General features: G+C 45.4%; 1 protein-coding gene across 2 annotated transcripts in view; it reads right to left on the reverse strand.

The window, feature by feature from the left end:
* The window catches only part of JCAD (junctional cadherin 5 associated), a 111,593-nt gene that overhangs the window by 42,012 nt on the left and 44,074 nt on the right, over window positions 1-25,507 (reverse strand). For both annotated transcript variants that reach the window (XM_083188899.1, XM_083188898.1), the window contains exon 3: window positions 24,033-24,093. The gene's annotated coding sequence lies outside the window, so the exon portion shown is untranslated. The remainder of the gene's footprint in view (window positions 1-24,032; window positions 24,094-25,507) is intronic.

A 25,507-nucleotide genomic window follows, 5' to 3' on the forward strand; every position in this document is an offset into this window, starting at 1 on the left:
ACGGTGGGGTCCCAGACAGTTAGAGGATTGGTCTCAGGGGGCACAAAGGAGGCCCATTCCAGGGTGCTCAGAATTCTTGCAGGCTTTCAGGGATATGGGGTCAGCTGTTGCCATGATGGAGAGGGAGACACTCTAAGGTGATGGTTCTGCACAGAGCCGCATACGTGACCGAGGCCTACAGTCCTCGGGGTCCCCCCCCCTTTTGCATGTTCCCACAGATGTTGAGGCACAGCTGGACTACAGCGAAGAGGATTCGTTCGCTGCTGGCAAAGTCGGGGAGGACGATGCAGATGATGACACATGGGCTGCTCTGCCTGAATCTTCAGACGTCAAGTCCTCACGGATTTTCGGGCAGTGGAGTCGGCTATGGAAGCGGGCATGGATAGTGATGCTGATGTTGGTACATGGGCGGCGCGGCCTGGATTTTCAGGTGAGGGGGCTGAGCCTGTGTCGGGCGACTTATCTGGCATTTCTCACTCGCCCCCCCCCCCATGGGGTTGACATTGGTTGGGCTCTGCGAATGCACAGCAGTCCTTCAGGTATCGAGGCATTAAGTGAGAGCCGTAGGGGGTAAATTTAGAAGGATGACTTTATGTACTTGTTCAGCCTAACCGACGAGTCCATGTAAGCCTCCCAGGCTCGGTGTTCCTATGTCTCAATTAGATCAGCCTCAACCCCTAGATCAGTGGTTCCCAAACTATGGGCCTAGGCTCCCTGGGGTGCCTCAGGATACTGGCAGGGGTGCCTCGGGTTGGTGGTCCGGGACCAATTCAAACTATTTACGTTCAATTATTTCTGGACAAAACCAGTGCTGGTGGCTGCCAATCATAAAATGTGTACAATCGGAAGCAAATCCTGCCCTTTACCACATAACTGACCCTAAGAGAAATATATCAACAGAATCTACTTGATTTGATATATTTTTGGGGCCTGGGGGTGCCTTGGAAAAATTCTGATACTCTAGAGTGTCGCGATTGGGAACCCCTGCCCCAGATACAGCGTTCCTAATAAAGTAGTTCAGCTCAGGGACCATCCTTCTCCAGGGTATTTCTCCAGAAGGGTGTGATTATTACTGCAGAATAAATAGATTACATAACATGGCGGTGGAAGCACAGTACCAGCTAATTAGTTATTTAGGAGCATCAGCCTCTAAAGCTTGGATTAGCTGTATTCTAAGGTACAAGACCTGTCATTTGCTTTGCAATGCTAAAATTACAATGAGTGAGGGAAAGGTGACATGATTGGCGGTAGAACACATCAGGTAAGCGCATGGGCAACTCTGTGTTCTCGCACAGTAATATTCCCTTCTAAAAATTTCCAGCGCTCCAGGTTATGCTACGGACGCATATCTGAATTAGGGGTCGTTCAAATCAAAATATTTGCTTCTCGAATGTGTCACAAGCAGCAAAATAAAGAAAGGCAAAATCTCTAGCATTGCAGTAATAATCATTATTTTCGATAATAATATTCCACAATAATACTTCTAAAATTTATTGGATGCCAAGAACGAAATGAGTTTTGGTGGGCATACGTGTCCAGGTGAATTAAAATATAGACTTTAAGTTCAAGGCAGCAATCTATGGGTGCATACGTCCCCTGTAACGCACTACGTAGTATGGGAACAATGTACATCACCACTACCAATTAAATAGCAGCAATGCCATGAATAAATAAATCAGGATTATAACACCTTTAGCCTGTTATTCACTAGCCTTAGCGAACGGATCTGCTGTGGAGAGGCGAGGAATACTTCATCGTCAAGTGTTGCCGATGGGGTGTTCCATTTCTCGCGCATAATTTAAGGGGTTACACACCTTTACACTGGGGCGTTGAAGTGTCCCCGTGTCAGGGCTGTATCTCTCACTACCTTTAGGAATTGCTTTTTGTTGGCCCTGCTTATTCTGAACGCTGTGCTAGGCTCCTGGGTGGTTTCCGTTCGCTATTCGGACAATTTGGTGTGCTAATTGCTGAGGTTGGAATGGAGGAGCGGTTACTTACCTGTCCTTTCTGGGAATCCAGATTGCCGCTGTGTATGACCTCTGTTACCTGAAGTCATTTGTACCCATGGGTCACTTGTCTGCCGCTCACTAATAAGGGCCGCTGCGGGCGTGGCCAGATCCCATCATCTGGTTCGCTTGTCTACCATAATTGGGCAGGATGGGATCCAGCTGGCTCTAGTAGTTGTCAATGCAGGGCTGCAGCCATCTACCCAGTAGGTCGGGTCTTCTTGGTTGCGTGGGATAGGGGCAGCTCGCCCTGCAATGTTTGCACTTCGCAATTCTATTTAGGGAACGTATGTTCCGGGCGTTGGGTTGGCTGATCTGCGCAGTCAGGTTGGCGGGGGTTGGGGTTAATGTTGTCTATTCTAGGAGATGTTTAGTGCCGGGAACTTCAGGGTGGTACTGGCGCATTACCTAATGGGTATTTTCTTTTTGATTTTTCCAAAAAATGCCCTCCCCTCCCCACCACCCCATCACCTTTTGCTTGCTGCTGGTTTAGGCTTAGGGTTGCGCAGACTCTGCTTACGATACGCTATTGTCCGGGAGGAGTCTATCCTTGCTGTTTTGCTACAGCTGCATGGTGCCCCTCGGGTGTCTTATCTGGTAGTGCTTTCTAGGACCCGCGCTGCGTTTTTTGCTGGCATCAGATATCCGACTAGTCCCCGGGGTTCGGGGCTTTAAGATTAGGCGGCCGAGATGGATCTGACGGCTGGGGGTGGAAGTGTGTCCTTGGTTCCTGTGGTGCCCTAGGTCATCCTCCCAGTGGCCTTGGCAAACATTTATACACTGGTCAGGCTTTCCTTTGCAGGCTCTGGCTCCTGCAGTTTGGTGGCTCTCTGATGACCTGATGTCAGTTTGCTGGGTCGAGGTGGCGTTGTCCAGCGAGTTTCCATTGGGAATTTGGAATCCATTCCCACTGCCTTGGGGCTGCCACATCGGCTATAGCCGCTCAATTGGCCTTGTCGAGCTTTAAATCGCTAGGAAGATGGCGCTCCGCAATTTAAATAGTACATTAGGCCTCACCTACTGCGCTGTAGGTCCTTGCGCTTTGTATGTATGTGTTTGATTGAGGTCATTTGTTTATTCCCCCATCCTTGTCCATCCTACTCGGGGATTAGCTACGCTCTGCTGTTGGGCCAGCGTCCGGAGTTTTCTCGCTTTTTGCCTGAACTGACGGACTGAATTTGAACACTCTGATTCGGCTATAGTCTCAATTAAGAGTCCCTCAGCAGGTCCAGTCGTTTTTTCTCCGGTCGAGTACACCCGTTTTTTCCTTATACCCTTCCATTACCTTGCCCTCCCCCTGTTTGTCTCTTTCCATCTTTGTTTCCTGGTATGGCTTCAATTAGTATTGGAGCATGTCTTAAGCACCTAAAATTGTGCTTCAACAGAACAAATTTATTTTCTTTTTGGCAGATTCTCCTATTACACTTAGGTCAACCCTTTAATATAAATACTACTAGTCTCCTCTTATAGCTTCTCCTTTAGAGGTATGGGGAAGGATAGGCTCAGAGTGTGCATAGTTGAACATTCATTTGTGTATTGGGCAGCCGGCTGGGCCTCATCTGGGGGTAGGCCGGTTGCGAATTCTCTGTTAGTCTGGTGGCTTGGAGTTCGAGGGCCGTACTGGCTTGAGTTTAGAGGCGTTCCTTGAGGTGAACGTCCGCCAGTGTCTGAGGTCTTTGGTACTTCAGCTGGAGGCAACAATTTGGGAAAATGTCCCGATTGAAGCTGTCGGCCTTGATCTTGAGTGATCTTGCAGCCATTAATACAGCTTGGTTTTTCTGCACCTTGGTTGGTCTCCAATTGTTTCCCCGACTCCGTTTTAAGAGATGCTAGAAATGGTAAGGCTTCAAATGAGGCTCGGAAGCAGCTATATCGGCGGTGGCACAGTGGGTTCTAGCTGCCAGAGGTGCTGTTGACCCACAGGAGAGGATTAGCTTTTGATGCCATCAGGTCTTCCTGCCTAACGGGGTGCATTTGGTTAGGGATGGTTCATTAATTTTGGAGGATCTATCTCTGGTTGTAGCTCAGTGCGTTAGGTTTGTGGCCGGGCGGGGATTCTGGGCTCAGAGTCCCCGCTTTGGCGGGAAAGAACGGCAGGTGAATAGAATTAGTTCTTATTCAAATGATGATGTTACGTATATGTTTGCTTTTCGGTGCGCTTGCCTCTCATTGGCTTAGGCCTTCGCTCGATCTCCCGCTCGGGGGGCAGCGAACCCATCAGATGGGTGGGTAGTCAATGCAGTAGGTCGAGCGGATACCGCTTGTTAGGGTAGGCTTGATTACGTATGCAGATTGTGTGGGTGGAGCTTAGTTAATTAGCCGTTCTTTCTGGGCCACCATTAATTTATTAATTATTAATAAATTAATCTAGCTTAAAAGTGCTAAAATAAATCAGCTAACAATTTCTGCCAAACCTAAGTCTCCGAGTCTTTATTTCAGGTTTAGTTTGTAAGTTTTGAAATGTGATGTATATACATGCTAGAGGTCACACACATCAGATGCTAGGATGTTTAGAATAACGTAATGTCTGCAATAGGCATGGAGTGGGTTAAACATCCAAGACTGTTGTGTGACCTAGGGAAGCATGTGACTCGGTGGTCCAATAAGGACTTAGGGAAGGGCAGTGTTAGCTGGGATATCAGGGCAGGAAAGGGAGGAGTATTTCTCTCTTTCCTGAAAGTTTTCCCGCCCTCCCTCCCTTGTGTTATTATGGTTGGGTGGGTGTTAATCGCGTTGGCTGATAGGCGGGAAAGAACGGCAGGTGAATAGAATTAGTTCTTATTCTAATGATGATGCTACGTATATGTTTGCTTTTCGGTGCGCTCGCCTCTCATTGGCTTAGGCCTTCGCTCGATCTCCCGCTCGGGGGGCAGCGAACCCATCAGATGGGTGGGTAGTCAATGCAGTAGGTCGAGCGGATACCGCTTGTTAGGGTAGGCTTGATTACGTATGCAGATTGTGTGGGTGGAGCTTAGTTAATTAGCCGTTCTTTCTGGGCCACCATTAATTATTTAATTATTAATAAATTAATCTAGCTTAAAAGTGCTAAAATAAATCAGCTAACAATTTCTGCCAAACCTAAGTCTCCGAGTCTTTATTTCAGGTTTAGTTTGTAAGTTTTGAAATGTGATGTATATACATGCTAGAGGTCACACACATCAGATGCTAGGATGTTTAGACAATTGAACAATGTTGAGACATACAGATACAAAAAAATACAGTATATAAATCTTGCATATACTTGCATATAATGTAGTAGTTTAAAGTTCTTTAGCTCTCATTAGTGCAATATATGTTGCAATCATTTCTATAGTTTAAAAAACATTTATTATATGTCATTTTGACATACTATACACAATCACTATAACTGAATGCTTATGGTGTGGTTCACTTGCACTATTTTTAATAGCTACTATTGATTGCGCATACTTTTAGAAGAACATACATTATAGGTAGTAATTACACCACCAGGCCTGGCAAAGCCCATGACCCTATAGTGAAACGGCCTCCCATGTAGTGAGAGTCTGAGCTGTAGATCAGTAAATTTATCTCCATGTACAAAGAGCCAGAATCCCTCCATAAATAGTCATGGAAGCGGTTTTTTATGTTTAAAGTTAATCCTTCCTCTCACAGCTGGATTACCACTGGCCCCTATCCAAAGGTAAAACAGACAGACACTTGGATGTTCTTTAACAAGAAACCTGCATTCTCTCGCACCGCACAAATAGGAGGCTTCAATGACTGCACCCACTTGTACAGTACTCTGCATAGGGAGATCTATTTATCATACAAAGTCTTCCAAAGTACATATACTAACAGCAGCAAAGTCTGAGGATTATGTACAACATTAATGGTTAGTGCATTACTAGAACTCACACATAGTATGGCAGTGGGGGAGAGGTCATACTGCTGTGTCAAACTCTGTGTAACCCTGTTGATGCTAATATAGTCTACAATGCATTGTACAGCCTCTCCCAATGGCAGGTCTGTCATGATGCCAGTTACACAGTGTGTAAGTCTGGCAACTAACTGGTGGGCCATGGCATATATTGACAACAGTCTGTGCAACTAAGAATGGAAGAGAGCGAAGCTGCTTGGGTACGTGCCTATTTGCAAGTGTAGGAAAAGCCAGGAAAACGGTCAAACGTTTTAAGATAGCCATAGGGTAACACCATTCTTTCTTTAAAAAAAAAAAAAAAAAACATCTAAAAACTTTGGAGTAGTTCAAATGAATTCCTAATGTTGGAAGGAGACCATTTACAGATAGCTGGGGTGTACTTGACTAAGAAAACTGGATATTTTGGTGGATATGCTTTACACATTGGAGCTGTACTTAGAATAACAATAATAATTATAATTATTATTAATAATAATAATAATAATAATAATAGCACAGTGAAAATTGATTTGAGAAGGAACAAACAAAATTGAGAAACCACTAGATAAAGGTGGTATCCAATTGTTTTTCAGAAAAATTTGTAAAAGGAATTGCTCCAGACGTTTGGTAAAAGACCATTCCATGAAAATCAGTAAAAATGTTCCAAACGTGACACTCTAGAAAAGAAAACCTGTAGCTGTGTACAGTTGTGTGACATTCTCTATGGTTACTGGCACTTGTTATTAGAGACCTGTAGTAATGTTCTACATGTTACAGTCTGTACACACTACTTGTTGGTTTCCATAGATCCAGGAGTAGCTGTGATTCTTCTATAGACTGAGGTCAGATGTACAAACCATCGGGTGCAGGTTAGGGGGAGATACGGTTTAGAAAATGTCTGTCCCCCTCCCGAACATCAATTAAATCATTAAAACAACATGTTTTTTAATGACACGTCCCATTAAATTTAGGAAAGTTGGTGGGGCTTGATAATCCCATGGGACCCTTTGTTACAGTGTGGTGACATCATCTAGCTAGCACATGTTTCTTCCTGAGGATGCAGACTAGTGCACTCATTTCCATTCTGCAAATATAATCAGCAGATAGACCCTGATTGGCCTGGTTACTATATTCAAACAATCACAAGCTGACTTCATTCCAGAAAGAAAACATTCTCCTGCTGTTACTGAGGAATGGAACTTAATTATAAATCCATAATAAACATTTACCTAGTCTCTCACAGCATAGATATAGGCATGCTAAAAAGTATAAGGTATGGCGAAACAATAATACAGAGGGGACTGCCTGTTCCCTCTTTACCATCCAATAAGAAAAATCAGGAAAGAGACTTCTGGTGATGGAAACCTATATATGTATATGTGGTACCTTAGAGACACTGCATGCAACCTCAGTGGTGGGCTTTCAGTCACTAGGCCACACCCAAATAGCTGTAATTCGAAGAGAGGGGCTTAATGATGTAAATTCACATATTTAAGCCCCACCTCCTTCATCCGGCACTGGAATCGAGTGGGATGCGGAAGATCTGTACACTTTGTTAACAGTCAATATTCATAATATGTCAAATCAACACTTGGAATTAGGCTTAAGAAATAGTTAACCTATTAACTATGGTTCCCAAACTGTGTGCCGTGGCACCCTGAGGTGCATCGCTAGACTTGCAGGGGTGCCCTGGATTAGTGGTCCAGGATCAATTAATTAAATAAAATAGGCAAAACCAGTGTTGGTGGTTACCAATTATAAAAGATGTAGACAAAAAGAAGCTAATCTTAAGGTGCCCACACAATAGAACGATTTTTGGGCCGATTGGCCGATTTTCCGATAATTGGTCGAAAATCGGTCGAAAATCGACCGATGCTCGCTCCCGTGGATCTTTTGCTAAATCTTCTGATCTTACATGTTGCACAAAAGATCAGAAGATTTAACAAAAGATCATAGGCGTGCGCAGCCTATTTTATTAGGGGGTGCACCGTCAAAGGGGTGTGTCTAGCGCCACCTATTGGGCGTGTCTAGCATTGCCCATTGGGTATGTCTAACACTGCCAATCACGCATGTTTACCATCATCTATTGGTACCCGCTAAAATATAAAATGTCTCTCAGCCAGAACATAATCTCCGGCCTATTTCAGTTTTAATATTCTTATTACTCTGTATAACAGTGCATGCATATAAAGTAAAAAAAATATATGGATTATGCAGGTATGTAGTGATATGACAACGGTCTAGTACAATTAACAATGCAAAACACACAATTGATTGATGGGCACTAATTTTAACGGAATACAGGTCTAAAAAGCAAAAGACTTTGGTAAAAGGTATTGCTGGTATTGCTAGCGGCAGGGAGTTGTTCATAAGGGTGGGGACAGCATTTGGGGGTGCCTGTGCACCCCTAACACTCAATGTGCGCACACCTATGCAAAAGATCCATAGGAACGCACACGGGATCTTAAGAAAAATCTTTGGTAAAGATGTGCGCTTGCCTGATATCTTTTGTCCAGATCGGACAAAAGATTTGAAGACTAATTTATGCGCACATCTTATGATCGCAGATCTTTCTAGTGTGTGGGCACCTTAAGACAGGAGTTCTATTGAAGAATAAACTCACCATCAGGTACAGTAAGTGAGAGATTTGGTGAGAAATCTCCTTTTTGTTTTAAAGCGCCAATCATTTACACTGCAAAATCAGACTGCTTTTGCAGTGTAAATGATTGCTACTTTAAAAAAAACTGGAGATTTCTTACCAAATCTCTCACTTTCTGAATCTCTCATCCTATTAAATCTCACCCAGTATCTTTCATGCATGACACTTCAAATAACTTAACCCTTTAATCCCTTAACCACTAAAGGAAGACACGTGCAGGCATTTCAAAGTTGTGTCAAATTTATTAATTGACAAGTTGACTATTAGATCTGACTATGGGCCAGATTCTCTAAGCTTCAAAAGTAATAAAATGGAGAGTGATAAACAGCAGGCCAATCAGCTCCAGCCTGACATTTTTTAAACACAGTCTGTGACATGGCAGGTAGGAGCTGATTGGCTGGCTGTTCTCACTCCATTTTATCACTTTTGAAGCTTAGAGAATCCAGCCCCAGAAGTGGTGGCGGCACTAAAGAACAGTTATGGGTAACATAAACTCACACACACACACACACATACAGACAGCTACTGGTGAACCACTCTCCAACTGGCAACCCACCCATGCAGGTGGTGTAAACAATCTCCTGTCCAGGACCATGGGTTTAATGACATATATCAATGTTGGGAGAGCGCTCCCACTAGCTACTTAAAACAAATATATATAAACAAGCGACCATTCTGTACCGCCAAAGCCAAGCCCTAAGCCACAGCACCACCACACCACAACCGAAATGCTCACCACCTAGTACTCAACCAACCAACCAAAACTGCCAAGAAGATATCAGTGCCCTGGGACCTTAGGTGGACACCATCGCTCCAGTAAAGGCTGTCCTGCTGAAATCTGATGCCGAATGACGCCCCCAGCATTCACCAACAAATACCTCTTGACTGCCACATTGATTTTTTTATGGGCATCATCAAAGTGTGGACCAAATCTGGTATTACGCTATAACCTTGTGGGAATCAGAGAGGACCACACCAGCTGACAGTAGGGCAATGCCTGTGCAATGATGTGACCAACCACAGCTCTAAGGCGGTATCCCGGCCAATGTCATTGCCACCTAAAGGCAATATCAGCACCTCGAGGACACCAAATTCCCGCAATGCTTGCAAAAGTTGATCCTGTAACGAGCACCAACGCATCCCCCTAAATCCTAACCACTGAACCAAGCTAGCCTGTGGAAAAACACCCAAGTCAGAAGCCAACCGGGACCATGACGCCCAAAATACAAACGAATGTCCCAAAACCCACACCTTGTAATCCGGTCCGCCTGCGAATATGTTACAGAAAGGTTAGCAACCAAAGCCACATGCAAACTAACAAGCACGCCATGTCAAATCGTAATTGGAAGCCAATTGTGCCGCCGGGGGGGAAAGTGAATGACCTCAAAGACTACCGCAGTATGTCGGCCAGTGTGTAGTAGTCAGAGGCATAGCCAGCACAGTGCCCAGAGAATGCACCTGCTCACCCACCGCAGCAGCCATAGACGGGGCCGAAGGCACTCGCTCCTTGTTCAGTGTTGGGCTCCTACACACCCTTGTGGCACGACCGCAATCGGGAATCTAAACATGGGCAGTCCCTCCACCAAGCACAGGCACCAAAGCAGAGAACGCAGCATATAAGAGTGTTGGGGGCGCCGGACCCGTTCCTTCGCTCGCGCCACCCACCTTTAATAAGACTTCCATCTTATTAAATGTACCCCTATTTGTTTACTGGTAGCTCTGGGTGGCTTAGATAGTCTGAGTGGGTAATTTACTAACATTTACCAACCAACTTAAAAGGTGTAAATATCCACTAAAAAAATTAAACCAAACAGTAAGCGGAATATATTTGTTTATCAGAAGTTGGACAATGAATGCATCTGTTGGATTGCTATTGTTTTAGTGTAGATTAAAACCCGCCAACACTGATAGTAAATCTGTGAATGTCTGGTGGTGTGAGAGTGAGCTGCAGTGCAGCCCAAGATAAGTACTGGTGACTGAGATAACAGGAGGTATGAGATAAAAGGGATTCGGTTTCTTCTATAATAGAAGTGAAGAGCTGACCTGTTCTGTAACCTGTGTGAATTTGAGTTGTCAGAATCCTCTGATGTCAGCACTGGGAAGTGAAGGATGGACATTGAGAAGGGAAATAAATGAGAGATTCAGAAAGTGAGAGATTTGGTAAGAAATCTCCAGGGTTTTTTTAAACCGGCAATTATTTACACTGCAAAATCAAACTGAATTTGGTGTGTAAATGATTGCCGCTTTAAAAAAAAAAAAAAAAAAAAAAACCTGGAAATTTCTTACCAAATCTCTCATCCTATTAAATTTCACCCACTATGTGCTTTTCTTAAGAACTTAGATGAGAGACACATGAAGGTATAAGGGTGCCCATACACGGTGAGATATGTGCTACAGTATGTGCGTTAAGTACTAAATCACATTGCATCTAGTTCAAATCGCATGTGATATGCTACAACAGTGTGCAATTTGAACTAGTACTGGTTGCACAGGATTCAGTATTGAATCCCCACGCCGGAATCCCGACAGCCGAAATGCCGACAAGGGGGGGGGACGTGGATCGCCCCCCCTTGCGGGCTCGCTGCGCTCGCCACGCAGCGGGCCCGGTGCCTCGCTACGCTCGGCACGCTAATTTATTCTCCCTCCAGGGGTGTCGTGGACACCCCAGGAGGGAGAATGTGTCGGCATTTCGGCGGTCGGGATTCCGGCGTCGGGATTCTGAACGCCGGGATCCCGACCGCCGGGATTTTAACTGCATCCCGTTGCACATACTTTCTTGGCTTGCAATGGAACTACGCGGGAGGGCGCATCACAAGCTGAAATAAACACAGTGTGATGTGAACTACACGTGATACGTTTTGAACTAAAAAGTTTAAAGGGCATCCGAGAACCACACCGTGTGTGGGCACCATTACAGGAGTGATGACACAATGTTGTACTTATGTATTGGGTGCAGTCTTTTCTAGAGGCATTGTCCTTCTACAGCAGTCATCCAGGCAATATATAAACGTATCTGTGAGCATAGCGTCATATCAGAAATACTTCTACTTCTATCTGCACATGTTACATCTGCCCCCCTGCAGTGCACATGGTTTTGTCCAGCTAAGAAGGAATTTGCCTCTAAGAGTGAACTAGAATAGGCCCATATTTCTCATATATTTCTCATATATTTATCATATATTTCTCTTACCACATACCTGTAAACCTCTTTTCAGTATTTTCTTACATGTGATAAATCCTAAACAATATACAGGTTGAGTATCCCGTATCCAAAATGCTCGGGACCAGGAGAATTTTGGATAACGGATTATTCCGTATTTCGGAATATTTTAATATTTCAATTATGTATTTTGAAGTATCTTGCATGTATGCTGTATAAACACATAAAATACACACAAATATATTTTATTACCACATAAAATACACACAAATATATTTTATTTGTTCAAAAAACAAGGTTTCAAAACATGAAACAAAATTTGTGTACTATCTCAGATATTGAATTTGAATGCCAAGCAATCATTTTCTTGCACATATATAGTGCCAGTTACATATCATGTCACCAGTAGTGCTGTTACAAATGTCCCCAGTGAGTTTTTAGCAAAAAAAATATTTTTTTTCCCACTTTCTGGAATGTATGGTTTTCGGAATAATTCGGATAACGGATACTCGGATACGGGATACTCAACCTGTAATAGCTAAAAATCATGGTCTAGTGGCAGATAGTGAACATAACTGGGGATGGGGCATAGAACCATAGGGGTGTAATGAGGACATAAAGCTATGTCTTCTCCATATGATTGGTATATTTAAATAAAGTACATTTTATAGGAATACATTCATATGACTGACTAGGAAGACCGACAGCGGCATCCCGATGGAAAGAATCCTGACAGGGGTCCGCTAAATATAATTAACTTTTTCCTGCCACCCTATCCTTCCTATCCTGCACCCTAAAGCCCACCCCCTAGTGCCTAAATCTAAACCTCTTCCCGCAGCCTCACCCTAACCCGTCCCGGCATACTTACCATAAGGTGGGCTAGATACACTAAGCTTTAAAAGTGATAAAATGGAGAGTGATAAACAACCAACCAATCAGCTCCTGTCTGACATTTTTCAAACACAGTCAGTGACATGGCAGGTAGGAGCTGATTGGCTGGCTGTTTATTACTCTCCATTGAATCACTTTTGAAGCTTATTGCATCTGGCCTGGTATATCTGGCAGTCAGGATTCTGGTTTCGGCATCTATTGCCATGTCGGTATTCCAGCACGGGTCTTCTGCCCATGAGTCTGGATTCCAATGCTGACCACATCCCATTTTATATGTTAGCTGCTCCAAAAAAGGATAGCTATTTAAATAGCAAAGGGTCTCCTATACGAATGACCGTTATTTGTTTACAAAGGAATACACAATATTATCGAGTACTGTTATAATAGTACCCGTATATACTTGAGTATAAGTCGACCTGAATATAAGCCGAGGCACCTAATTTTACAACAAAAAACTGGGAAAACGTATTGACTCAAGTGGGACCCTCACTCGAGTATAAGCCGAGGGGGGCTTTTTCAGCATAAAAAATGTTCTGAAAAAGTAGGCTTATACTCTAGTATATATGGTATATTAGTTTAATATAGACTCGGAGAGACAAACACCAAGTTCAATTTCAAGAGCTGGGTAGTATTCAAGGAGTCAAGATAAAAAATGAAATCCTGCAAAAATGTGTCAATCTCTACAGCCACTGCAGTCCCCTATGGCTGTAACTGTCTAATAGCATCTTCTTCTCTCACCTTCCCGCTTGGCTAGTCCGGTGTATGTCACCGCTAGCCCCTATTATCTTCCTACAGTACTTGTATGACACAGGAAGAGTGCTAAGAAGACTAAGGAAAGCACAATAGGGTCTTTATAAACTTGCGGATTGGTTAAAGCCACAATACGTGTTAACCGTTAACTGTAATGTTGTGAAATATATTAACCCCTTCCCGACATTTGACGTATATATACGTCATGGTCGGGAAGGACTTCCCGACACATGACGTATATATACACGTCATGGCTTTAAACTGTCACCGCGTCTATAGACGCGGTGACAGTTTGGAGATGTCTGCTGTCCCTGACAGCAGACATCCCCCCTCGCCGCCCAAAAAACTGCATTTTTGTGTAAAAAATTACATTTTTTTACACAAAAATGCAGATCTGGCTCAAAATTTTTCATTTTCACAAGGAATGAAGGAGACAAAGCACCCCAAAATCTGTGCCCCAATTTCTCCTGAGTATGGCAATGCCTCACATGTGACCAAAAAATACCAGTTGGGTGCATGGCAGGACTCAGAAGGGAAGGAGTGATTTTTGGATTTTGCAGCACAGATTCTGGTTGAATGACACCTGAAGCACCCATACAGTGGAACCCCCCCACAAGTGACCCCATTTTGCAAACTACACCCTTCAGGGAATTCATCAGGGGGTATAGTGTACATTTCAAACCCCCAGGGGTTTCACCAATTTTGATACAACTGAGCTGTGAAAATGAAAAATTAAATTTTTTCATTTTCACAGCCCAGTTGTATCAAAATTGGTGAAACCCCTGGTGGTTTGAAATGTACACTATACCCCTAAATGAATTCCCTGAAGGGTGTAGTTTGCAAAATGGGGTGACTTGTGGGGGAGGTTCCTAACTTTTAGCACTTATGGTGCCTAGAAACCTACATGGTGCCTAAAATAAAATCTCATAAAAAGGAGGCTCCAAAATCAAGTAGGTGCTCCTTCTATTATGAAGCCTGTGGTTTGGTCAACGTGCACACTAGGGCCACATATAGGATATTTATGAAAACAAAAGAATTGGGGTAATCAATTTTTAGTCACATTTCTCTAGTAAAATCTACTGTATTCGTTAGAAAAATGTATTAAAATTGAAACTCTGCAAAAAAAAAGAAATTTTGAAATTTCACCTACACTTTGTTTTAATTCCTGTGAAACACCTAAAGGGTTAACAAACTTCCAAAATGCTGTTTTGAATACTGTGAGGGGTGCAGTTTTTGAAATGGCATCATTTATGGGGGTGTCTCACATACAAGTCCCTCAAAGTCACATCAGAACTGAACTGGTCCCTAAAAAAATCAGTGTTTGAAATTTTCTTGAAAATTTGAGAATTTGCTATTCATATTTGAAGCCTCCTAGTGTCCAAAAAAATGAAAAGGAGGTTGAAATAATGATGGCAACATAAAGTAGATGTCACACGTAGCCGCGACGGAGCGCGGCGGGTACAGTACTCACCCGTCCGCGCCCGCCGCCGGCTAGCGTGTGCAGGCTCCGGTCTGCGGTGTGCGGGTAGCAGCAGCTCTGGGTAGGGATGGCAGCAGTAGTGGTGCCGGGAGGCCGGCGTCGCCATCTTGGTTGAGGGCAGGAGACAGATTGGCCCAGAGTGGAGGTTCCCTCCTCATCCTGTGCTGACAGCCAATGGCAGCCATCCCCTGGGGATATAGGGGATCTGCCTAGGCTGTTCAGTGTCAGTGCAATGAGTCTTTGGAGTCATTCACAACTCCTAGCTGATTCCCGGATCCTGGCTCTTTCTCTCCTGACTCTGGTGCCTTGCTCCCTGCTTCTTGCTACAAGGAAGTTTTCTCCTGACACCAATGCTGCAAGTCCTACCTAGTGCTTGTTCCTGCTTGTGTCCCAGAATTACCCTGCACAGCTTTCCGCTGTCCTCCTTCATACAACTCATTCATTCCATCATCTTTCAGTCATCCGGATCCATTTCTTCTGTCATCAAATCAACCTCCTTCCGGATCCTCATCTATGTACTCTGGCTCACCAAGTATACGTTTCCAGATTTCCCTGCCCGTTATTAGTATTGTGCTGGACTCTATTTAATTTATTCCAACTGTCACTTAAAGAAGTATTTGAGTGAAGTTTATCATTTATGAAATCAGTTATTAAACCTGCACGTTTCAATCCTACTCCTCCTGGTCCGTCTCCGGTTCCTGTGCACCGCACGACTCCATCCAGCCCTTTAGCCGTGACAGTTTGCACTGACCCGATGGAATCGGGTGAAGCACAGGCCTCCATGACGGATGTTCTTCAAGGCATCATGGCTCGATTGGAACAAGTAGAGACTACCCAGCGTCAAGTGGCTCAATTTCTCCAGACCTTGTCATCACCTCAGGTGGCTCCCTCAGTTTCAGCAGCACCAACCTCCGGAGCTTCGGCCTCTGCTGCTCCCCCTGGGCCAGCTGCTCCTCACCATCTACACCTGTCAACCCCCAGTAAATATGACGGGTCCCCGAGGGGGTGTCGAGGATTCCTGAATCAATGTGACGTCCATTTTACCCTCCAGCCTTCCAATTTCCCCTCTCCCAAGACTCGGGTGGCTTACATCGTGTCCCTACTGGCGGGTCCAGCCCTGGAGTGGGTGTCCCCCCTTTGGGAGCGTGCGGATCCCATCCTCAATAACTATGAAGAGTTTGTGGCCTCCTTCCGTCGCATCTTCGACGAGCCTGGCAGAGTGTCCTCCGCAGCCACAGAGATCCTAAGGATTCGTCAGGGCAGTCGCCCAGTGGGACAATATGTCGTACAATTTCAAACCCTGGCTTCCGAACTCAGATGGAACGAAGAGGCTCTCGTTTCTGCCTTCTGGAACGGCCTAGCCGGGCGCATCAAGGACGAGTTAGCAACTCGCGATTCTCCTTCCACCCTGGCTGAACTCATTTCATTATGTAACAAAGTCGATCTGCGACTCCAAGAACGCCAACTTGAGAGGAATCGCTCTGATCGCCTTCGCCCTCGATTTCCTTCCAATATCGCACCAGCCTCCAAACCAACCCCGCCTCCTGCGGTGTCAACAGATGAGCCCATGCAAATCAACCGCTCCCGTCTCTCTCTCGAAGAGAAGTCCCGAAGACGGCGAGATAATCTATGCATGTACTGTGGCTCCTCAGCTCACTTATTGGCTTCCTGCCCGCTGCGGCCGGGAAACGACCGCTCCTAATCTCCCCGAGGGAGGTCCGATTAGGAGTCTTGCTTCCATCTCCCTCTTCTTCTGATTCCACCATTCCGGTTACCCTTGTGTGTCCCCAAGGGAGAAAAAGAGTTCAGGCCCTATTGGACTCTGGAGCAGCGGGAAACTTCCTTTCTTCTTCTTTTGTCACCCAACATGCCCTGCCTGTGCAACCCCTGGATCACTCGCTGGTCCTCACTGCAGTGGATGGGAGTCGAATTCGTAGTGGACAAATCACCCATCAGACCACCCCGGTGACACTGCTCATAGGAGCTCTACATCAAGAGACCCTCGAATTCTTCATTCTTCCACAGTCCTCACACCAAATGGTCCTGGGCCTTCCCTGGCTCTCCAAACATAACCCACACATCGATTGGACCAATATGGAGGTCAAGGCCTGGGGAACAGATTGCCAGTCTACTTGCATTCCTCAGATCCTTCCGGTCTACCAGACCCATCCACAACGTGAGGGTAACTATCCTTCATCCTCTTCAGCTCCACCCTTGTCGATACCCGCACCATATCGTTCATTTACAGATGTATTCAGTAAAGGTGGTGCCGACACCCTGCCTCCTCACCGTCCTTGGGACTGCCCGATAGAGCTGGTGGCCGGGAAATTCCCTCCTCGTGGCCGCATCTATCCCCTGTCGCTACCTGAGACTGAGGCCATGTCCTCGTACATTCAAGAGAACTTAAACAAAGGTTTCATTCGACCATCTACTTCTCCGGCCGGGGCCGGGTTTTTCTTTGTGAAAAAGAAGGATGGCGGTCTTCGGCCATGTATCGACTATAGGGGCCTGAACGACATCACCATTAAAAACCGCTATCCCTTACCCCTTATCGCAGAACTATTCGACAAGATCAGAGGGGCAGCAATCTTTACTAAATTGGACTTGCGAGGGGCCTACAATTTGATCCGGATCCGTCCAGGTGACGAGTGGAAGACGGCTTTTAACACGCGCGACGGCCACTATGAATACCTGGTGATGCCCTTCGGCCTTTGTAACGCCCCCGCCGTCTTCCAACAGTTTGTAAATGATATCTTTCGGGACTTGCTGTACCACTCCATCGTAGTCTATCTAGACGATATACTCATCTTCTCTCCAAATCTTCAACTTCACAGACAGACAGTGTCCGAAGTCCTACGACGTCTTCGCCAAAATCAACTGTTCTGCAAGTTGGAGAAGTGCGTTTTTGAGGTCACGTCCATTCCATTCTTGGGTCACATTCTCTCCGCCACTGGGATAGAAATGGACCCAGAAAAGGTGAGAGCCATCCAAGACTGGGCAGCCCCCACAACACTCAAAGGAATTCAGAGATTCCTAGGGTTCTCAAACTATTACCGGCGATTTATCCGGAACTTCTCTACTATCGCTGCTCCCCTCACTGCTCTCACTTGCAAGGGAGCTGATCCAAGCCGATGGTCGCCAGAAGCATCCTCTGCCTTCCAGCAGTTAAAGAGAGCATTCATAACGGCACCAATCCTCCTCCAACCAGACCTCGACAGGCCCTTCATTCTCGAGGTGGACGCATCCTCGGAAGGGATCGGGGCCATCTTGTCACAAAAAGGTGAGGATCAAGAATTACACCCTTGTGCCTTCCTCTCCAAAAAATTCCTCCCGGCAGAGAAGAATTACCCCATCGGGGAACAGGAGTTGCTTGCAGTCAAAACTGCGTTAGAGGAGTGGCGATACCTTCTGGAGGGGGCACGGCATAAGATCACCGTGTATTCAGACCACAAAAATCTGTCCTTTCTTAAACAGGCTCAGTGCCTTACTGCCCGCCAAGCCCGTTGGGCCATGTTTTTTGAACGCTTTGACTTCCAAATTAAATTCCGACCTGGAACCACGAATACTAAGGCAGACGCTCTATCCCGCTCCTTTGAGACGACCTCTGACCTAGAGACACCTCCTCGTCCAATCCTCGATCCGCTGGTCTTCGCCCAAGTAACCGTACAGCCATCTCCTCCTCCAGGTAAAACGTTCGTTCCCCCCGAACTCCGCAAGAAAATATTGTCATGGGCACATTCTTCCCGCTTCGCAGGGCACGCAGGAGCACAAAAGACCTTGATGTTCCTGTCACGTTCTTATTGGTGGCCAACCATCCGCCACGACGTAACCAACTTCGTCGCTTCTTGTGTAAGATGTGCTCAGCATAAGGTGCCCAGAACAACTCCCGCTGGTCCTCTCCGCCCTCTAACCATTCCCACAGAACCATGGACCCATCTGTCAATGGACTTCATTTGCGAACTACCTCCCTCAAAAGGTCATACCGCAATCTGGGTAGTGGTCGACCGATTCTCGAAAATGGTCCATTTTTTCCCACTAAAAGGTCTCCCCTCTGCTCCAGTACTGGCTCAGCTATTTATCTCAACCATTTTTAAACTTCACGGACTGCCCAAAGAGATTGTATCCGACCGCGGAGTACAGTTCGTTGCAAAGTTCTGGAGAGCTCTCTGTGCCGCGGTACAGGTCAAACTCAAGTTTTCCACTGCCTTTCATCCCCAGACCAATGGCCAGACAGAACGGGTGAATCAAGACTTGGAGGCCTTTATCCGACTGTTTGTCTCGTCGTCCCAAGATGACTGGGTGGATCTTCTCCCGTGGGCAGAATATATGCATAACAACTCCTATCACTCTTCCTCCGGAACCACCCCCTTCTTTACAGTATTCGGCAAACATCCACGATCTCCGGATTTCTCAGAATTATCCTCTTCCGAAGTTCCTGCAGCAACCACTTCATTACAACGCTTTGCTAAAATCTGGTCGGATGTCCACACCGCTCTTCTTAAATCTTCCGCCCGATACAAGAGGATGGCAGACAGGAAAAGAAGGGCAGCGCCCAGATTGAAAGTCGGAGACCGGGTATGGCTGTCTACCCGCCATATACGCCTCCGTCTGCCCTCTATGAAGCTGGCTCCCCGGTTCATTGGGCCATACCCTATCATCCAAGTCATTAATCCTGTCGCTTATAGACTTCAACTTCCTCCTTCCCTAAGGATTTCGAATTCCTTCCATGTGTCCCTCCTCAAGCCTTTAAGGTTGAACTCTTATCAAAAGAAGATTCCCAAACCGCCCAAGATTAACTCCGAAAGTGGGTCTGAATTCGAGGTAAGACGCATTATAGACTCTCGTTGCCGCAATTCTCGTACCCAGTATCTGGTGGAATGGGTTGGGTTTGGTCCCGAAGAGAACTCTTGGGTGGATTCCATTGATTTGCACGCTCCAAAACTGGTAAAGCAATTTCTCCAGAGAAATCCGCACAAGGCCCATAGGCGCCCTGGGGTCACCCTGAAAAGGGGGGGTACTGTCACACGTAGCCGCGACGGAGCGCGGCGGGTACAGTACTCACCCGTCCGCGCCCGCCGCCGGCTAGCGTGTGCAGGCTCCGGTCTGCGGTGTGCGGGTAGCAGCAGCTCTGGGTAGGGATGGCAGCAGTAGTGGTGCCGGGAGGCCGGCGTCGCCATCTTGGTTGAGGGCAGGAGACAGATTGGCCCAGAGTGGAGGTTCCCTCCTCATCCTGTGCTGACAGCCAATGGCAGCCATCCCCTGGGGATATAGGGGATCTGCCTAGGCTGTTCAGTGTCAGTGCAATGAGTCTTTGGAGTCATTCACAACTCCTAGCTGATTCCCGGATCCTGGCTCTTTCTCTCCTGACTCTGGTGCCTTGCTCCCTGCTTCTTGCTACAAGGAAGTTTTCTCCTGACACCAATGCTGCAAGTCCTACCTAGTGCTTGTTCCTGCTTGTGTCCCAGAATTACCCTGCACAGCTTTCCGCTGTCCTCCTTCATACAACTCATTCATTCCATCATCTTTCAGTCATCCGGATCCATTTCTTCTGTCATCAAATCAACCTCCTTCCGGATCCTCATCTATGTACTCTGGCTCACCAAGTATACGTTTCCAGATTTCCCTGCCCGTTATTAGTATTGTGCTGGACTCTATTTAATTTATTCCAACTGTCACTTAAAGAAGTATTTGAGTGAAGTTTATCATTTATGAAATCAGTTATTAAACCTGCACGTTTCAATCCTACTCCTCCTGGTCCGTCTCCGGTTCCTGTGCACCGCACGACTCCATCCAGCCCTTTAGCCGTGACAGTAGACATATGGTCTTTGTTAGTTATTAACTATTTTGAGTGGTATGTTTATTTGTCTCTCAAGCAGAAAATGTGACATTTTGCAAATTGCAAAATGTTCCATTTTTTCACGACATTTTGGTATTTTTCACAAAAAAACACAGACTGTATCGACCCAAATTTACCACTAACTTGAAGTACAATGTGTCACGAGAAAACAATCTCAAAATCACTGGGATAAGTAAAAGCAAAAAAAAGTTATCCCCACTTAAGTGAAACATGTCAGATTTGAAAAAAATGGCTCTATCAGGAAGGCAAAAACTGGCTCTGTCAGGAAGGGGTTAAAAACTATACTTAGAACCTTGGGCTGGGTTATACTTTAATACTCCTGTGTGCTGTGTATCTGTTAGCAGCACTTAAAGTCTAGTGAGCATCGGTAAAGAACAGCAAACACACTAATATATTACATTGTTTCTATAGCAAAATATGCACGTTTCTGAAATAACTGCAGAGTGAACACACAAGCCAGAAATAATAGCCCTCAGCACATTGAAATCAGTAAAAATACAGAAGTTATAACAGAAAAGGCAGCACTCAGGGCCCGAATCTGGTTAACTCTTATGCTAACCCCAACTGTGAGTGGCCTCTGCGAATTACAATGTTGCCTTGCCCTTCGCAGTGGGGAGGGATGGCACGGGGCGGTCAGGGGCGGTGGTGCTGCTTGGCCATGGGAACGCCCAGAGTTTTATTGGCGTCCCGATGAAAATGCTGAGCATTCCCATGCAGGCAGGACAAAGTCTGGTTAGGGTGGGCTGCTAATGTCACATGATGTCAGCTGCCAGCCCTGTCTTCGTCCCGGCGCCTGCGAATATAGGTCAGTCTCCACTGACTTATATTTGCGAAGACACAATAAATTATTTGATGGTTTGCGACCATCGAATCATTTCCTGCGGGCACATGTGAGGCATTGTATCTGTGTAACACATCCCCTTGCATGGTTGCGAGGAGAAACGGCAGTGGGGGCATGTATTTGCCGGAACGGCGCCACAAGGACTCTGTAAGCTGCAAGCTTTCCAGCTTAAAGTCAACTAGAATCACCCTCCTCTTGTTTTCCGTTATATGTTTTCCATCTGTCCATAGATTGTGGGCATACAGTATATGAAATAATGGAATATATGACCTATCAACTCAGGCATATTTAATTCCTTTTTATCAACATTGGGTTTATTTCATACCTGACTAGCCTCCTGAAAGCTGCGGGAGGCTTATCATTTTTAGGGTAGTCTCCCGCAGCCTGGGAAGGGTAGGGGACTTTATTGCATCACACCACATCCTATTGCTTTGAGGCTGATGAGAAAAGCAGTAAACACCCTGTGACATCACAAAGCAGTGGGGCTAAAAGACAGCAATGGCGTAATTTAGCAGGCACACAGATTGCAGACATATCTCTGTCTTGGGGATGGGGCCTTGGTGACATGTCAGTCCGGCCTACTCCCTACACTGTGACACACAGAAAATAGGCATGCTGTCCCAAATGCACATCGCCTCTCCTGCCTACTGATTCCTTCCTCCCACTCCTACCTCCAAGACTTTCACATGTTGCTCCCTTTCTCTGGAATTCTCTCCCTCTTTCCCTCAGTCTCTCCTTCTCTCTACAAAAGTTGAAACGGGCTCTTAAAACCCACTTCTTCACCAAACTCAGTCAAATCTCACCTTTACCTCTGTTCCATGGTCACTGTCTACACCAGGCATTTCCAACTACGGTCCTCAAGGCACACCAACAGTGCAGGTTTTAGTGATATCCAGGCTTGAGCACAGGGGACTTAATTAGTACCATAGCGATTCTGATTAAACCATCTGTGCTGAAGCCTGGATATCACAAAAACCAGCACTATTGGTGTGCTTGAGGACCGTGGTTGGGAATGCCTGTTCTACACAGTCTATGTCACCCCTGTCTGTCTAAACCTCCATTTTACAATGTAAGCTCCCACAGGCAGGACCCTCTTCCCTCCTATGCTTTTTCTTCTCTTACTTAAACTATCCTTAAGGGCAAAAATCCTGGGGTGTTCTGCTACATTGTAGTATATATTTTGTATGCAATTACACACAAATTATAGGCATGCTGCATATCATTTTAATCAGCAGAAGCTGACTGAGTCCTATTCTTTTTTTAGGAATGTGAATAGGATGCATTTTATATAGAAGAATGTTAAAACATGACATGTACAGTACATGACCTATTTTGGGAGATCAAAGTAAAATTTATTTGTTGCAAATGTGTTGTAATTGTGTACTTGATTTACAACATTGTCAAATACAACTCAGTCAAAAAAAAGGTCTAATTATGTCTAACTTTATAGAGCTGTTTTGTGTCCGACTTGGCGAATTGTATTTTGTATATTTAACATGGGCTAATACATCTGACTTTTCCTGAACTCGGACGCTATCACATTGGTCGACTTTGCAAAATGTCCGACTTTTTGCAAAAAAATCGATAATTTCACAAAATCGGACCATCATCTACGATGACTAAAGCTGGCCATACATCAGAACGATCAGCATCTGATCCTGATTGTGTCACGATTTCCCCGTCAGTTTCCCAGGCACACGATAGATCTTATGTGTGTCATTTTACATAAGATCTATTGTAAGATTTGAAACTCCCATCATACTGGTCGTTAGCGGCATCTTCAGATCATGTGTGCAGCACACATGATCTGAGGATTGACCTCACGACCCACAGGGCCGCACATCGTACCTAAACACTTCACAATCTGCACAAAAAAACACACAATGCATCACACTACCTGTCCAAAACGTGCGTTCAAGTCTGAAACCGTTGTATTTAGCTTTAGACATAGACAAGAAATGTCATCTGAGATTTTATTTTCTTTGTCACTTAAAGTTAATGAAAACAAAAGTGTTCTACCATATCTCCCAACAGTCTTAAGTCCCGAGCTGGGACTCTTACACGTACCCGCCGCGCATGTTCCCGAAAAGATTGAGTGTCTTTGGTAAAGTGAGAGTGGCTTTGCGTAATGTCCATGATCGCAAAGCCACGCCCCCTGTCCGTTTTGCCACTGTGTATTCATAGCCAGCGCTGTGTCAGCTGCTGGCCATGCCCCCTGTCCCTTTGCCTCCTGTGAATAGACGCTGTGTGATCTGGTGTTGCAGAGGTGCCTGAGAATCACTCAGCTGCCTCAGCAAGAGTGTACTGATAATAAGAGTTTTCCGTCACTGCAGTAAGTGGAGATAGAAAACCAGCACTATTGCCAAGTCTCAGTAATTAGGGCCATCTTGTAATAAATTCTGCTCCAGCATTCAATGTATTATCTGCTGTATTTTACACTGAGGATGCAAAGTGAAAAGCAAAACAGCAATCCTTGCTAAATTTAGCAGTCAAAGAAGAGGATGTACTCACTGAGGGAGTTATAATCCGGGCTTATTTCAGTCATCAGTTGTCTCCAGAGCTGCGTGAGAACCTGTAACAGAATAACATAAAGGTGGCTTATATAATATTTGGAAACATTTTTTGTTGACCAATGGCTTCAATATTAATTAATAAATAGCACATTAAGCATAGGCAGAAGGCAAAAGCCATGGAGAGTTTTAAATCTAGAGATAAACTATCACGGAATCAGCTCCCATGTTACAGGCTGTAGGTCATACTTACCTACCTTTCCGGATTGGAAGGGAGGGACCCGAAAATAGGGTCCCCCTCTTGGCCACCCGGAAGGGTGGGCAAGCCTCCCGCATTTAGTGGGCCCCCGAACCAGCCACCCACACCCCTTCCCTCTGCCGGTGAAATACCGTCATTCACGGATGTTTGGGAAAAGGGTGGGGCTAAAATGTCAATTTAGCAATTAAGTACCACCCCCTCCCCAAAGAGCCGAAAATCTCGACATTTACAGGAATGGGGGCAGGGCTGAATGATGACAAGCCCCACTCCTGCCACAGAAAGTCTCCTCTCCAGGCTTCTCCCGAAGTGGAGAAACTAAAGGCAGGCAAGTATGCTGTGGCTAGATGTAAGAAACAGTGCTAAGGGAGGAAACATGAGTCAGAGAAGTTGTGCCTCATAACAACCAATCAGCTGCTCTGTACAATTTTATATTATGCAAGTTATAGATGTTACTTCAGTGCTAATTGGTTGCTATGGGCCACTTCTCTAACTCACTTCTCACTGCTTCATACATCTACCCTGTGTTTGAAAAATAACAGCAACTGATTGGCTGGTAGTATCTCTCTCTCTCCACATTATCACTCTCGAAGGCTTAGTATATCTGCTCTTACAAAAGATAAATAACACAGCAGGCCTACACAATTTCTTATACTATTTTAGCAGTTTTTTTGTCATTTTGAAGATGATAATTACATATCTCCCAACATTGTGGTCTTTCGACCCGAGACTCCTGTGTGGCCTGTTCCCTAAGAAAGTGTGAGGCCACGCCCCATTTTTGCAGCTGTTGGGGCATGACCAGCGCTGTGTGAGCTGATGTCCACACCTGCTGTCCCCTGTATCAGTGACTAACAGTGCATTACTGAGCTAAGCAAAGTACAGTAATATGTATTTCAAAAATCCCCACAAAGCTATTAACATAGTTTCCCCCCTCTTTGAATCTCCGCACAGCAACAAAGTACCAAAACAAATGAATACATCATATTGCTTCTGCTACCACTTGTCAGATAGCTGCTGACTGAAAATATCTGGTTCCTCCTCCTTTATCTTTAATGGTTTCTCAAATTGCTTTACGCAACCTATTGAATACATTGTTTGCATTCTTAAAAAACTCCAAATTCTTCAACAGAATCTGTGGCCCCTATACATAATACCTCCTCTCCATTTGAGTTTAGATGAGTTTCCTCATCCTTTTTATTGATTTCCACCCATCAGCTTTT

Source organism: Crinia signifera, chromosome 5, assembly GCF_055691185.1.
Source record: "Crinia signifera chromosome 5, ASM5569118v1, whole genome shotgun sequence".
Lineage (NCBI taxonomy): Eukaryota > Metazoa > Chordata > Amphibia > Anura > Myobatrachidae > Crinia > Crinia signifera.